The following is a 13,227-nucleotide window of genomic DNA, read 5'->3' as shown; positions in this document are numbered from 1 at the left end:
ATAGCTGCTAATTGGGGAATTTCTGGTCTTGTTGCATGGCTTCCATCCTGTCTAGTGCAGGGGTGGGCAATTATTTTGGCTGGAGGGCTACTTAATGAGTTTTGGTGAGCTATCAAGGGCTACAAGGGTGGCTCCACCCCTTGACAAGTGCCCTGCCCCCGGTCACTATCTTGGGACTGGAAGTCCTGCGCCCCTAATCTTTGGCCTTTGCTGCTGGAAGTCCCTCCCCTTGCCCGTGGAAGTACTTCTTTTGGGATGGGGGTTGCCATCTTGGAACTGGAAAATACAAATTATATACTAAAAATCAAACATCCACGATAACATATTTTAATTTTTTTTTAATTGTTTTGATTTGTATGTGTTTGTGTGGTGTATATTTGTGTGCCTCCCGAGGCTGGGGGGGCATGGTGACTGCTTGCAGGTGGCGGTGGCATGGTGGCAGTGAGCGGGGAGCTCCCATAGACTGCTGTGGCAGTGCTGGCGGTGGGGTGGCGAGTGCCGACTGGCGAGCGGCGACCACCTGCAGATGCTGCTGACGGTGTTGGCAGTGTGTGTGTGTGGGGGGGTGGCAAGCCACTGGCAGCATCTGTGGCAGCCAATGTCGGGGGTGCATGTGCACCTGTGTGCATCCCCCATGCGTCTCCAATGGGTGGCAGGACACACCACAAATGAGCAGTGCCTGAGCCAGGTGGGACCAAGACCTGCTGTGGCCCAGACAAAGCCCCTCTGCAGGCTGGATCCGGCCTGCAGACTGAATTTTGCCCACCCCTGGTCTAGTGCCAGGATATGCTAATAAACACAGAGCCACACTTCATGTGTATTTTCTCTTTCTCTGCTTCTCTCTCTCAAAGATCATTCTTACGAGGGCAACACAGCAATGGCAAATGCTAGAGGTACTCGTGCATGGGCAGATGGTGCTAATTCTCTGCAGTCAGGTGTAACTGTAAACCGTACCCTAAGTTGCATCCCTCACTGGGGAGTTACAGAGCGTAGAGAAGCAGGTGGACTGGTCCATCACAGGTCATACTCCTTCCTGTGCCTCTGCCATCTTGCCTACAGAGGAGGTATAAAGCTGCTTAAGTGATCCACAGGGCAGAGGTAAGCTGAGCCTCCGTTTCCTTTGGTCTGTGAGAGCAGGATGCTGAGCATTGAACAACATCCTGAAGTTTCCCCTCTGAACCAGAGTAAGGAGCAAACCAAGCTTTGAGAGGCTGAACGTGTTTGAAACTCACACGTGGATATGGCAAATGGACTTTATCTTTGAGATGAACCAAACCAGGTGTCCAACTTGATTGGATCCTTCTTCCCCACTTCAGTTTGGAGCATCTGAAACCCCCTTCCTGGTCTTGATGCTCAAGCCCTTCTCTCCTCCAAATGCATCTTCCTCTTCTGCTTGAAGGAACAGCCTCCAGGGTGTGATATCTCAGCCTGTTGCTGTGAAAGAGAAGCTGAGGCCACTAGATCTCCAGGCACGGAGGCTGGAAAGGGTGAGATGTGCTGGGGGTTGGGAGCTGGGAGGGTGTCAGAACCTCTGTCAGCTGGGAGGGTAATGCATATTGCTGGGGTCACAGGCTAGGGATGGGGGAGGGTGTCTGCTGCATACATAGCACTGACAGAAATGTCCTTGGGTGTCTATACTGTGTACCTGGTACTCTGGAGGCTGTCACTCAAGGGCATGCCCCCTGCTCTGCCCCCTACTCCTCCTCGGGCAGGCCAGACTGGGAAATGCAGTGGTGAAGCAAGCAAAAGTGGGCAGGCCAGATTGTGCTTGTTGGGAGTCTCAGGAGTGCCAGGGATTCAGCCTAGATGTGTCCCAGGCAGTGACTTGGAAGGCATGCCAGAATGGCCCACCCCAGGGAGCCCTTGCAGCAGCACCTTGGTGGCAGTAGCTTGGCACCCCCTACCTCCACTCACCAGCTTTCAGCACCCCCCACACCCAGGGCACCATAATTCCTAGTGCGGAGGAAATTCCTCTGGCCTGAAATGCTGAGAGTTTAGCCCACCCATTGCTATTAGATCACCTCTCCGCTGCTAGGAGCATGTGGCTGTGACAACAACAATAACTTGGTCAGGATTGATAAAGGGCCCTTGGAGCAAATGCCTGCACCTCTGTAACAGGTGGGAGCAGTGATAGACTCATGGCCTCTGTGGGCTGGGCACAGAACATGCCCTGTGAAGGCAATTGGGCAGACATGCCCTGAGGGAGCCTGCTGCCTGGCTCATGGACTTCACTGCCGCAAGAGACTGCATTGAAGTCTTCAGTCCATCAGTTGTGGGCACCATCGACAGCAACGGTTCTCAACTTTTTTAGAGTCAAGGCCTGCTCTGAATTTAGCAACACTCCCTTTGCATATGGGCAGAGGGAGCCCCTTCTTTTCCCTGTTCAAGGGAGATATGTAGGCATGGGGGTAGGCAGTCTCGAGTTGGGTGAAGCCTGGTTCAGGGGTGTTTCCTTCTGCCTTTGGCCTACTGCAGGGGGTGCCCCTTACTTGCTGGGAGGTGTGGAGGCATGGGCACCACTTACTGTGTCCTGTCTCTGGTGGCAGTGTTGCCTCTCTGGTCTCTCAGGCAGGCCAGCATCAGCCTCATGGTACTTCTCCTGTATGGGGGTATCATGAATGCCCTGGCTGCCATTCCCAGTCCATCCCCACATGGTATCTCCTAGAAATAGGGGTGCAATGGGGTAGCTTCACTTGATGGGTGGGCAGGGCAGCACAATTAAAAGGATCTTGCAGCACCCCAGGTGCTGTGGCACCTCAACTTGAAAATCACTGCTGTAAAGCAACAACCTGTCCCAACCTGTTCCTGGACAGTTCTGAACATTGAGATCATATCCTGCCATCCCTTTAACAGTCCCTGAAATAGGACTGTTGTCCTGAATTTAAAAACTGGCTCCACGTTGCCTGACTCCACTCAAACATTCGGGCCAATGGCTCCCTCCTGACCTGGAAGCAGGATAGCTGCAGCATACAGTGCTGCACCTGCGCTCATTAGCCTGCCCTAATAGCAGGGCTCGTTAGCTTGCCTGCAGTGCTGCACTAGGGTAGTTACATTATCCAGGATCTCCAGAGACTCTTCAGAAATCTGTGTATTGTTGGAAACTATGTCCTGGAGCTTGCTTCCCAAACAGTTTCCTTAGTATCTTGTCTACAGCAACTAACCAATGCTCCTTCTACCTGTTCTGTGGGCTGTGCCCAAGGGCTGAACAATCCCCAGGCCCTTCGTTCCTTGATCTTTCTTCAGCTGAGTGAGTTTTGTGGTGGTGACTACAGTGATTCTGCAGTGGGGAATCTGCCTCATTCAGCACAGGACTGAGGTCCAGCATGCTGGTTTTGCACAGGGCCACCAACCAATAACATCATCTCTTCTGCAGCAGCCCAGGTAGCATTCAAATCACCAAGCCCAGTGTGACTGTGGCTCCATAGTCTGTTAGTGCATCCCAGAGTCATCTGGTCCAGCAGCCCTTGACTCATTACAGGAGAGAGCACTTGGTTACAGAAGGGTTTGTGGCTCAGTTCTGCTTCAGTGCTCCAGAGCCGGGAGACCAGCGCGGGAGTGATGTCAGATCAAAGGCAAGGGGGCGGGGTGGCTGCCAGCCACGGCAGTAGAGAGTGCACCCAGAGTTTGCTTTGTCTCTATTTAATACCTTGGTGCATCCATATTCATGAATTCCTGGCTGGATTTCAGGCAAGCTTCACAATCCAGCATCTTTCCGACAAGCCTTTTGAAACTCGGCTGTTTGAAGTCTCTTCCTCTGTAATTATTCACCCTGCTGAAAGTTTTTGGGGTGTGGGGAAAGAGCAGAGGGAGGGGGAGGAGACATAGGGGGTGGAGGAGACCTTTGTGCTAATTGCTATCATCTGTCTGGGAGCCTCCATGGCATTTTTGGCAACCATCAGCCAGCGAAGCTGTCATTTCTTTCTGTACCCATCTGCAGAATTACTGGGGCTTGCTGTGCAGCATGTGCCCAATACAACTGGAGGCAACAGGGTTTTGGCTGCCGGGTAAATACAGCACAGGGGCATGAGCAGCATACACAGCTGCTGGGCAACTCTCACTGTACATGCAGCAAAGCCAGGGTCTTCCCTGCTACTCCAGCCCTGTGAAGTTCTGGAGCTCACATTTCATATGGGGAGTAGGTTGGACAAATGTTTCTGTCCTCTGCAGTTTGGGCTAGGGAGATCGGCGTTCCTTCCTTGGCTGTCCTGCATGACTACGGGCAAGGCTCTTTCTGCTCTAGGCCTCTATTCCCCCTTTTATCTGTCTTATCTGCTTAGGTTGTAAGCTCTTTCAGGCAGGGGCTGTTTCTTGCTAGGTGTTTGTACAGCACCCTGCACACAGGAGACACAACCTAGGGCATATCATTAGGAGATATTGCAATACAAAACAGTACACACTAAGAGTAGATGCAGCCCTTAGGAGCTGGACTGGACATCTCTCTCCAAACATCATGGCTACCCATTTTTATCATCGTGCCTGTCTTCTGCTTCTGTGCTGAGGGGCTAAAATCAGAATGGGCTAACCAGGCATGTTGTGCGCTTCCCTGTGGTCACAGCCTTATGCATGTGAAAATAACCTTGAACCTACCAGTTAGGTGCAGCCAATGGAGCAAGGCCTGCCTGAGTCTGCAGACAGCCTGCAACAATAAGCCACGGTATGTGGTATCCATCTTCAAGAAAGGGTGGAAAGTAGATCCCGGGAATTACAGGCCAATCAGCTTGACCTCAATCCCTGGTAAGATCCCAGAGGAAATTATTAAAGAGGCCTTTCTTAATAAGCTGGCTGAGGGTAACATCCTGAGGGACAGTCAGCATGGGTTTGTTGCAGGTGGGTCTCACCTGACCAATCTCATCTTCTATGACCAGGTGACATATCACCTTGACAAGGAAGAAGAAATTGATATCATATATCTGGACTTTTAAAAGGCCTTCGATCTGGTGTCCCATGATCTCCCCATGGAAAAATTGGCCAACTGTGCCCTCACATATATCACAGTCGGATAGCTGGGAAATTGGCTCCAAGGTCGGCCCCAGAGAGAAGTGGTCAGTGGTAGTGAATCATTATAGCTCTCCGTGACCGGTGGTGTCCCCTAAGGCTCTGTCCTTGGACCGATTCTCTTTAACATCTTTATCAATGATGTGGATATTGGTGTCAGAAGTGCACTGGCCAAGTTCACCAATGACGCTAAACTTTGGGGCATAGTGTCCACACCTGAGGACAGGCTAGTGATCCAGGCCAACTTGGATAAGCTTAGTAAGTGGGTAGATACAAACATGATGACGTTCAATACAGAGAAATGCTAGGTACTCCCCCTCGGGGGGAAAAAACCCCACAGCATGCTTATAGGCTAAAAGTGACTTTGGGTTCATGATTGACCCCCAAATGAACACGAGCCACCAATACAATGTCACAGCTAGCAAAGAAAACAAAACTCTGGCTTGTGTCCATACAGGCTTATCAAGTAAATCTCAGGATGTCATCCCCCCGCTGTACTTGGCCTGGGTGAGGCTGCAGCTGGAGTACTTCATCCAATTCTGGGCTCCACAATTCAAGAAGGATGTTGAGAAGCTTGAGAGAGTCCAGAGGAGAGCCATGCGCATGATCAGAGGGCAGGAAAACAGACCTTATGAAGAGAGGCTGCAAGTCATGGGACTCTTCAGCCTGGAAAAGCACAGGCTCAGGGGGGGAACCTGGTGACTGCTTTTAAGAACATACGGGGTGTGCATCAGGACCTGGGAGAACGTCTGTTCACCAGAGCGCCCCAAAGGATAACAAGGACCAATGGTCATAAACTCTTACAAGGCCATTTTAGGCTGGACATGAGGAAAAATTTCTTTACTCTCTGAGCCCCCAATGCCTGGAATAGACTCCCTGCAGAAGTGGTGCAGGTACCTACTCTGGACTCATTCAAGAAATGCTTGGATGCTTATCTTGCTGGGATGCTTTGACCCTAGCTGAATTCCTACCCCTAGGGCAGGGGGCTGGACTGGATGATCTTCAAGGTCACTTCCAGCCCTAACATGTATGAATTTATGAAACTGGTCCATTCACCTTTGTTGTCAGGGAGCACATAAGTTTTTTGAACATGGAGGACATCATTTTGTTGCCACCAGATGCCTGAAGGTTTGTCTAACTGTCTCCTTGCTCTTTGGGGACCTGTTTGACTTTTGATTTGCAGATTTGACTTTACTGGGGAGTCTGTTGGACAATGTTCTATGGTTCTGCTAGTATTGGCACCATCAAGTGGGAGAACCAGAGCTGGAGTTTAGCTTACAGGCAAAGGTATATTTCCTCAAATAGACCCACTATAAAAGTATAATTGAGTTAGCAGTCAGTGGAACTCATGGATGCAAGATGCTAGTGGGCCCAAGAACACAGCAGGCTTATAAAAGGGACTTGACTTTTTTTGTGTGATCGGGTCCCCTTCTCCCCATTATTTGGATGCTAGGGCAGCACCATGTGGATGCTTAAAGATGCTGGATATACCCATTTCTGACTTCACCCACACCACAATACCTGAGGAGGCATCTGCAGGCTGCTTTTGTGGAGGCCAGAGGTCTCAGGTAAGGAGTGCTGAGGACAGTTTCCTGAGCAGCAGAGCACCAGGGAGCCTGAGGAACACAGTGGATGGCCAGAGGCTTGGCTGGAGCAGAGTATGGCAGAGCTGAGAGCCAGTGGAGCCAATGTACCCAGGATGTTCTCTATAATTCAATGTGCAACTGTTGAGTGTGTCAGGGGACTGTGGATGGGACATGAAGGTAACTGAGAGGCATGGTCCAGGCTGGGGAAATAACCCACAGGCCTACAACATGGATGGTGAGACTCTCCGGATTATTACAGTAATTGTTAAATGCATAAATAATATCCTTGGGAGGAAACCCATGCCTCAAGGGTCGAGGGTCTAAGTGGGGGGAAGACTGGAGGAATCATGCCCTGGGGCAGGTATCCTGTAGTGCTGATTGCAGAGTTCACTCACCTGTCCTGAACCAGCTGGTGCCGGCCACTGTCTGATGGGAACCTGAAAGAACTCAGGTGTTGAGTATTTTGGAGCCTTTAACTGTCTAGGTTGTTCCAGGAGACTTAAAATTTGACCCATGATGCTTATGTGCACTTTGGCCAGAGAAATCCTATGGTGTGAATTCTGCCTCTTGGTACAACTGCAAGAGAGACTGTCCTTGGTCTGCCAGAGAGCCACTAGATAGCAATGACTTCCTGCCTGGGCCAGCTTGGGCAAGTGACTCTGATTCAAGGCGCTTGATGTTATGAAAGCTCAGTGGTATTAGGCACCGATCCCTGCTTTGTGGTAGGGATGGAACTGAATGCTTTGGACTCTTCCCTTTCCTTGTGAGGGGAGCATGAAGGCAGCAGTGCTATTGCTGCTCCTTTGAAAGGTTTTGATACCCCCAGCATGACTCTTCTTTATCACTCACAAGATGCCACTTGGACCCGAAATCACTCCCAGACCATCCATAGGAGCAGGTGCTAGAGCAATTTAGAGCAAGCAGACGTTCCTCGCTGTGGCAGTGCTATGAGCAGGGGGTCACGACCACTCTGCTCTCCCAGTACTGATAAATGGAAGAGGGTGTCCTGGTGAGATCCCAGCTACATGGGAAGGGAGTCCTGGCAGTAAAAGACAGAATCAATGTCCTGGAAAAACATTGTGCTGCTACAGTAATGCTATCCTAAGAGGTAATGCTTGGGTCAGTACTCTGGAATAATGTTCCCTTCTCTTGCAAGTGACAGTGTGATACAGATGCATCCAGTAGGACACAGCTGTAGGACAGGGTCTGATTAATCCCCGTCCGCATGAGCTCCAGTAACCTCTGAGGTGAGGACCCACGTCAGAGATGCCAATCAGAGACTTTCCTTTCTGACTCTCTTGCATCCCCTTTACAAAAATGAAGATATATTTTGAAGCCATTTCCTCAAGTTTAAAAGGTGACCCAGAGAGACACTGATCGTGGTTATGGTAACGTAATTCTGCTGGAGTGAGCCTTGATTTACAGTGGCACTCCTGAGGTCAGGATCTGTCCTGAGATGACCAAATCAGTCACGAGATCTTTTAAAAATAGCCCCGCCAGGGTTATGTCATTACAAAGAAAAAAGAAGCGAGAGGAGGCTGTATTTTCTTAACTTACAGCTTGGCAGCTCCATACCGTGTCCCGTACAAACAGAACTCCTGACTTCTCTAATCATAATTCACTGTACCTGGCTCCCGATCTCTCAATTCCACATCTCAACAATTTATACCAAGGTCACACGTTCCACGCTTAGTGAAGGCACAGTAGGACAGCCAGATATAAGAGCACTTGTGGGGAGGAGGAGGAGAGCAGGGGGGAGAAGGCACCTAAATAATATGAGCACATGCCTCAATGGCTCATGTATTCATCTGCCTCAATGGTGGGGGAGGAGCACCCTCATTTCCATGCATTATTGTTAATAATATATATCGCCATGCACTCAGTATGTAAAATAGGGGATCAGCTTCACGAGGCATGCTGTGCTAAATGACAGCTATTGCTGTTGTTTATTTCCAAGCGCTCTGGCAATGCCTGGGGTGTAGACACACAATCAGTCTTTAAACAAAAGGCAACAACTTGCAGCAAAATGGGGGATTCCCTCCCACTCAGCACATGCTGAATGAAATAGGAACCAATATCCACCAAAGTAATTGCTACCTTTCAATTCACTGGCATTTACTTAAAATTCTTAAGCACCCATCAAAAGCTCATAAAGATAAGTCAGGGGAGCATCTGGTACAATCCATATTTTGTTTTGTTTTGCTTTTTTTTTTATAACACTCACTCTCTGATTTCCCTAGCCAGGTGTGCAAAAATGCTTACAGCAGTTATTACAGGCTCATTCAGTGCCAAATGACACTGGATGATCCTTCCTTCCTTTTTTTTTTCCTCTTCAAGTTGAAAGTTTAATGTGTTCAACTCTGCTGGTGGAATTTTATTCACATCGTAGCGGATAACGACCAGGCTTTCCTCCAGCAGCTCAGAAAGCGAAATCTTTACGATAGTGAAGAACGTGTTAACATTTTAAGGACCGATTTGATTTGTGGCCTGGCATCTGACACACTCCACAGAACCATACTTTGTGTCTCAGCAATTTGGATCCAGTTTCCTGCCTCTAGACTAAAACTGCCATATAATATGAAGACTGAACAAATGCTGCTGTGCAAAAAGGGGCGAGTCTAGTTCACTGTTCTCAGGAAGTTGTGTTACTTGCTGTTCACAAGTATTTCACTGGTCTCATTCACTAACAAGTTAACAAGTAGCAAAAAAGCAATAATTTATTACATGCTAGGCCAGTGATTTTTTCAACCAATGCCAAGGTACCCTGGGGTCCCTTGAGATCTGTCAAGGGCGCCATGAAGTATGACACCATGCTAGTTCTGTTAGGCGTGCAAAAGTGATTCACAAGATAAACCTACAGATTTAAAATAGGAATCCAGAGCATTAAAAACACTTTGACCTGTTGTGGTCTTTCTGAATTCTTTGCAACAGAAGAATTGCTTGATTTTTATTGCTTTAAGAGGTGACATTTTCTAAGGGGTTCCTTGAGTTGGAAAAGGTTGAGGACTACTGTGCTAGGCTCTTACTTCTAACAAAAGTTAATTTCCTCCAATCAGACAGTAGAAACAATATCATGGGACTTACCATCCACCTCATGCCCCCTTATATGAGATGGATGGTAAATGGCCAGAATGAATAGTTTTTAAATAATCCTCTGTCTTCCCTGCAGCATTAACGTACTTGTTTGGCTTCTGAGAGAGAGAACCCAGGTTAGCCTGCCTACAAGTCTTTGGCCACTGCTAAGGCTTCTCAGGATACATCTGCTGGTCCTTGGGTGTTTGCTCCCAACCCTCTGCAGTGCTTTGATTTCCTTACTTGACTTCAGCTTAGACTCCTGTCTTATACCCCTGGCTTACCTTGACTCCAGCTCAGACTCCGCGAATGACTTGAAGTCTGACTTTGCCTTCTGACATACCTGGACTCTGGCTTAGGAGTCCAAGTGGGCTTACCTGCAACTCCAGTCTTGACCTCTAGCTCATCATGACTTCCTTCCCTCCTCCCCACCTCTGCCTTGACTCTTGGCCCCCCTTGGATCAGGTTTCTGGACTTTGTCTGATTAACCAGGTGATTTTTCCCTGATCATCCACGTCCCAGTCTCAAACGGTATCATTCCTCTGAAGTGGGTCAGTTAGCAGCCTGAATTAAAATAGCATCTGAGTTTAGCCTATGTACCAGGACTGGGTTGAAAGCACTGCCATACATGGTGAAGAGTGTTTGTGTGTGGACAGGAGCAGGACTGGGGGCAACACATAAGAGCCATGGTTAATTCTTTGGTGAGATGGAAGCTAATTGCACACGTTAGCCGACAGATGCTATAGATCAGGGTGGCCAACCTGTGGCATGCGTGGCACAGGTAGCATAGACAGCCTCTGTGTGGCATGCAGCAGATGGGAGTAGGATCAAGGTTCACAGGGCATAGGGCAGGGAGCAGAAAGCAGAGAAGCAGACTGGGCAGGGGAAGGAGGTTGGGGTGGGACTTGGGGAGGGATGTCTTCCAAAAAGGTTGACCTCCACTGCTATGAGTAATGAATACAATGGGAGAATTCAGGATGGGGGTCATAAGCTGATTTAAAGATCATGGACAAATCCTGATCCTGCATTTCATCCAGACTCAGTTGGACTCTGCATAGGAGCTGAGGCCACTCTGCTAGATCAGATCACAGGATGGGGGCCTAAATTAGCAATCAATCTCCATATTTAGTCCAAGCCTAAATGAATCACCAGACAAGCTTGACTCATTTCCATCTCTGGTTAACTCCAATATTGAAACTCTGAGGCATGGCTAATGTAATATTATTTCAATGGGCTGAAATATAATTAAGCCATGCACATTCTTTTCTTTTCTGTTTTTTTTACTACCCTAAGCTGCGGCCGCTGAGGGTACTGCATCCTGGGCAGGGGTTCCCCAAAGAGAAAGCAACATCAAGTAGAACATGAACTGATTTCCATGCTATTTTCTATGATGTTATTTGGCTGCATTCAGTGGTTACTGGGAAGCTATAAATACCATAGACAGATGGATGCGAAAGCTCTCCCATTCTAAGCCATTTCTTTCAGTTGCTGAAGATGGCCCAGATTCTCTGCTCTGATTGAACTGTGAGCAATGCAGGACATGGCAGGTGGGCAAAGGTTGGGTTTATATGACCTTTCTGTCCTGCTGATCATAAAATCAGCAAAGAGATAATTTGGCCCCTGGCACTGCTTGGGGATTAGGGATAAGTTTCTCATTCTACTTGCTCTAGTTTTACTCCAGTGATTTCAGCTGATTTACACCAATATAGGTGAGAACAGAATTGTAGTCTAAGGGGGGAATTTACAGAACCTTTATGACACTTAGGAGCCTAAGTCTCCTTTCCACAAGTAACTAAACCATTTAGGAACCTAAAACCAGTTACTATAGGGCACAGGTGCCTAAGCAGGAAATTCAAAACAGTCTTAAAATTTGATTTCATTATGGAACAGAACAAAGCAAACAAACAACTCCTCCCCCTCTCCCCCCCCCCCCTTCCCCATTTCCTATAAAAATTTAAGAAAACAATTAAGAAAAACCAGATCAGGTCAATCAAAATGTTCCACTTTGATAGCATTGGAAGGTGGTGTTCCAAATTAGGGCTCTGGGAAAATTTTAATTCTGCTGTGAATTTTGATTTAACTTTTTGAAATAAAAACACATGGTTTCAAAGAAAACATATGCACCACATGCACCATATTGCATCCTGATAAGGCTTGCATCGTGCTGAAATCGGCACATTCTCAGGCATGTGGCACTTTCCAGTAGAAATACATTCCATCAGCAAACTTTTGACCAGGATATGAACAAACGTTTAAACTGCAACGAGTTAAAAGAGGAACTTACTGCAGACAAGTTTCTTTGGGTATATCTGATAGCTTTTATTAGACTAACTCAAATAGTTGGAAAAAGTCTTCTTTGCAAGCTTTTGGGTATAAATACCTTGTGTCAGATGCTTGCAAAGAAGAATTTTTCCAACTATGTGAGTTGGTCTAATAAAAGATATCAGATTTAGCCAAAGAACCTTGTTTGCCTATGTCCGTAGACCAATATGGCTACAAGCTGTACCCCTGAACTTACTGCAGAGCACCTGATGCCCATTAACTGTCTGTGTGCCTGCTGCTATCCCACGGTAAGGTAAAGTGAATTTGGGGCAGCTTAGCCTTGAGTAAAACAAGGCTAAGTTGTCCTGGTTTAATTTTCATTTGCTGGAGGGTAAAAGAGAACAGCACATTGTTTGCCTGTATGTCAGCTGTTCTGCAGGAAGCCCCTGCTCTCTGTTAACTTCCTGTAATGTGTCTGGTTGCCTATGCCCTTGTGCGCTTGTGAAAATTTGACTTTACATGACTTGTCAAGGTCTTACGGGAAGTGAGTGGTAGTGGTGGGAATAGAACATGGGAGTAAGCCAAAACACCTCCTCCCTTACTGCCATCCCCAATCCTCCTCTTGCTATAGGAACCTCAGGACCCATGCAGAGCAGGACTGCTGTGCTGTCAGATGCCAGGACTGTGACCTAAGCATGCTCCTCTGTGCTCTGTTTGCACTGGGTACCAAAAAAAACAAAGCAGAAAAAAATGCTTTTTATGGCTTCTGTTTTCTTGCGTCTTGAGTTTTACATGAGAGGGCAAGCAGATGATGGTGCATATTAAAACACCAAGCCTTTATGAGCCAAGCCATTCAGGGTGTATTCTGGGATTGGTACGGTACACGCAGTTCAGAGATGAAGAGATTGCCCCGTTACACAAACGCCTTATGTTGCAAGGGATAAAACAGACTGCATAAAAGAAGGGATTAGATTGACCAACAAGCTCACAGGAGAGAAAGGCTGGCAACCAGCCAGGCACAGGCACTGAGTCCTTACCATCAAGGGGAAGCTCAGGACTTAGCTCAGCAGCTGGCTCAGAGGATAGTGACAGAGCTCTTGACTGCTGCCTTGTCATTTCAGACCCAGCTCAGCTGGTGGTGACTTAAGTTACTGCCTCCTCCTGAAATCCTAGGGAAGTAAGGCTGGAAGGGACCTCACAAGGTCATGCAGTCCAGCGCCCTGCTCAAGGCAGGAGCATCCCTGCCTAAACCGCCCCAGTGTCCCAGCTGCTTTGTGCACACGCTGCAAGAACCATCCCTTGTCATTTCAGC

This window comes from Crocodylus siamensis, chromosome 15 (assembly GCF_052110815.1).
Source record: "Crocodylus siamensis isolate JL-2025a chromosome 15, ASM5211081v1, whole genome shotgun sequence".
Classification (NCBI taxonomy): domain Eukaryota; kingdom Metazoa; phylum Chordata; order Crocodylia; family Crocodylidae; genus Crocodylus; species Crocodylus siamensis.
This window is presented reverse-complemented; position numbering follows the sequence as displayed.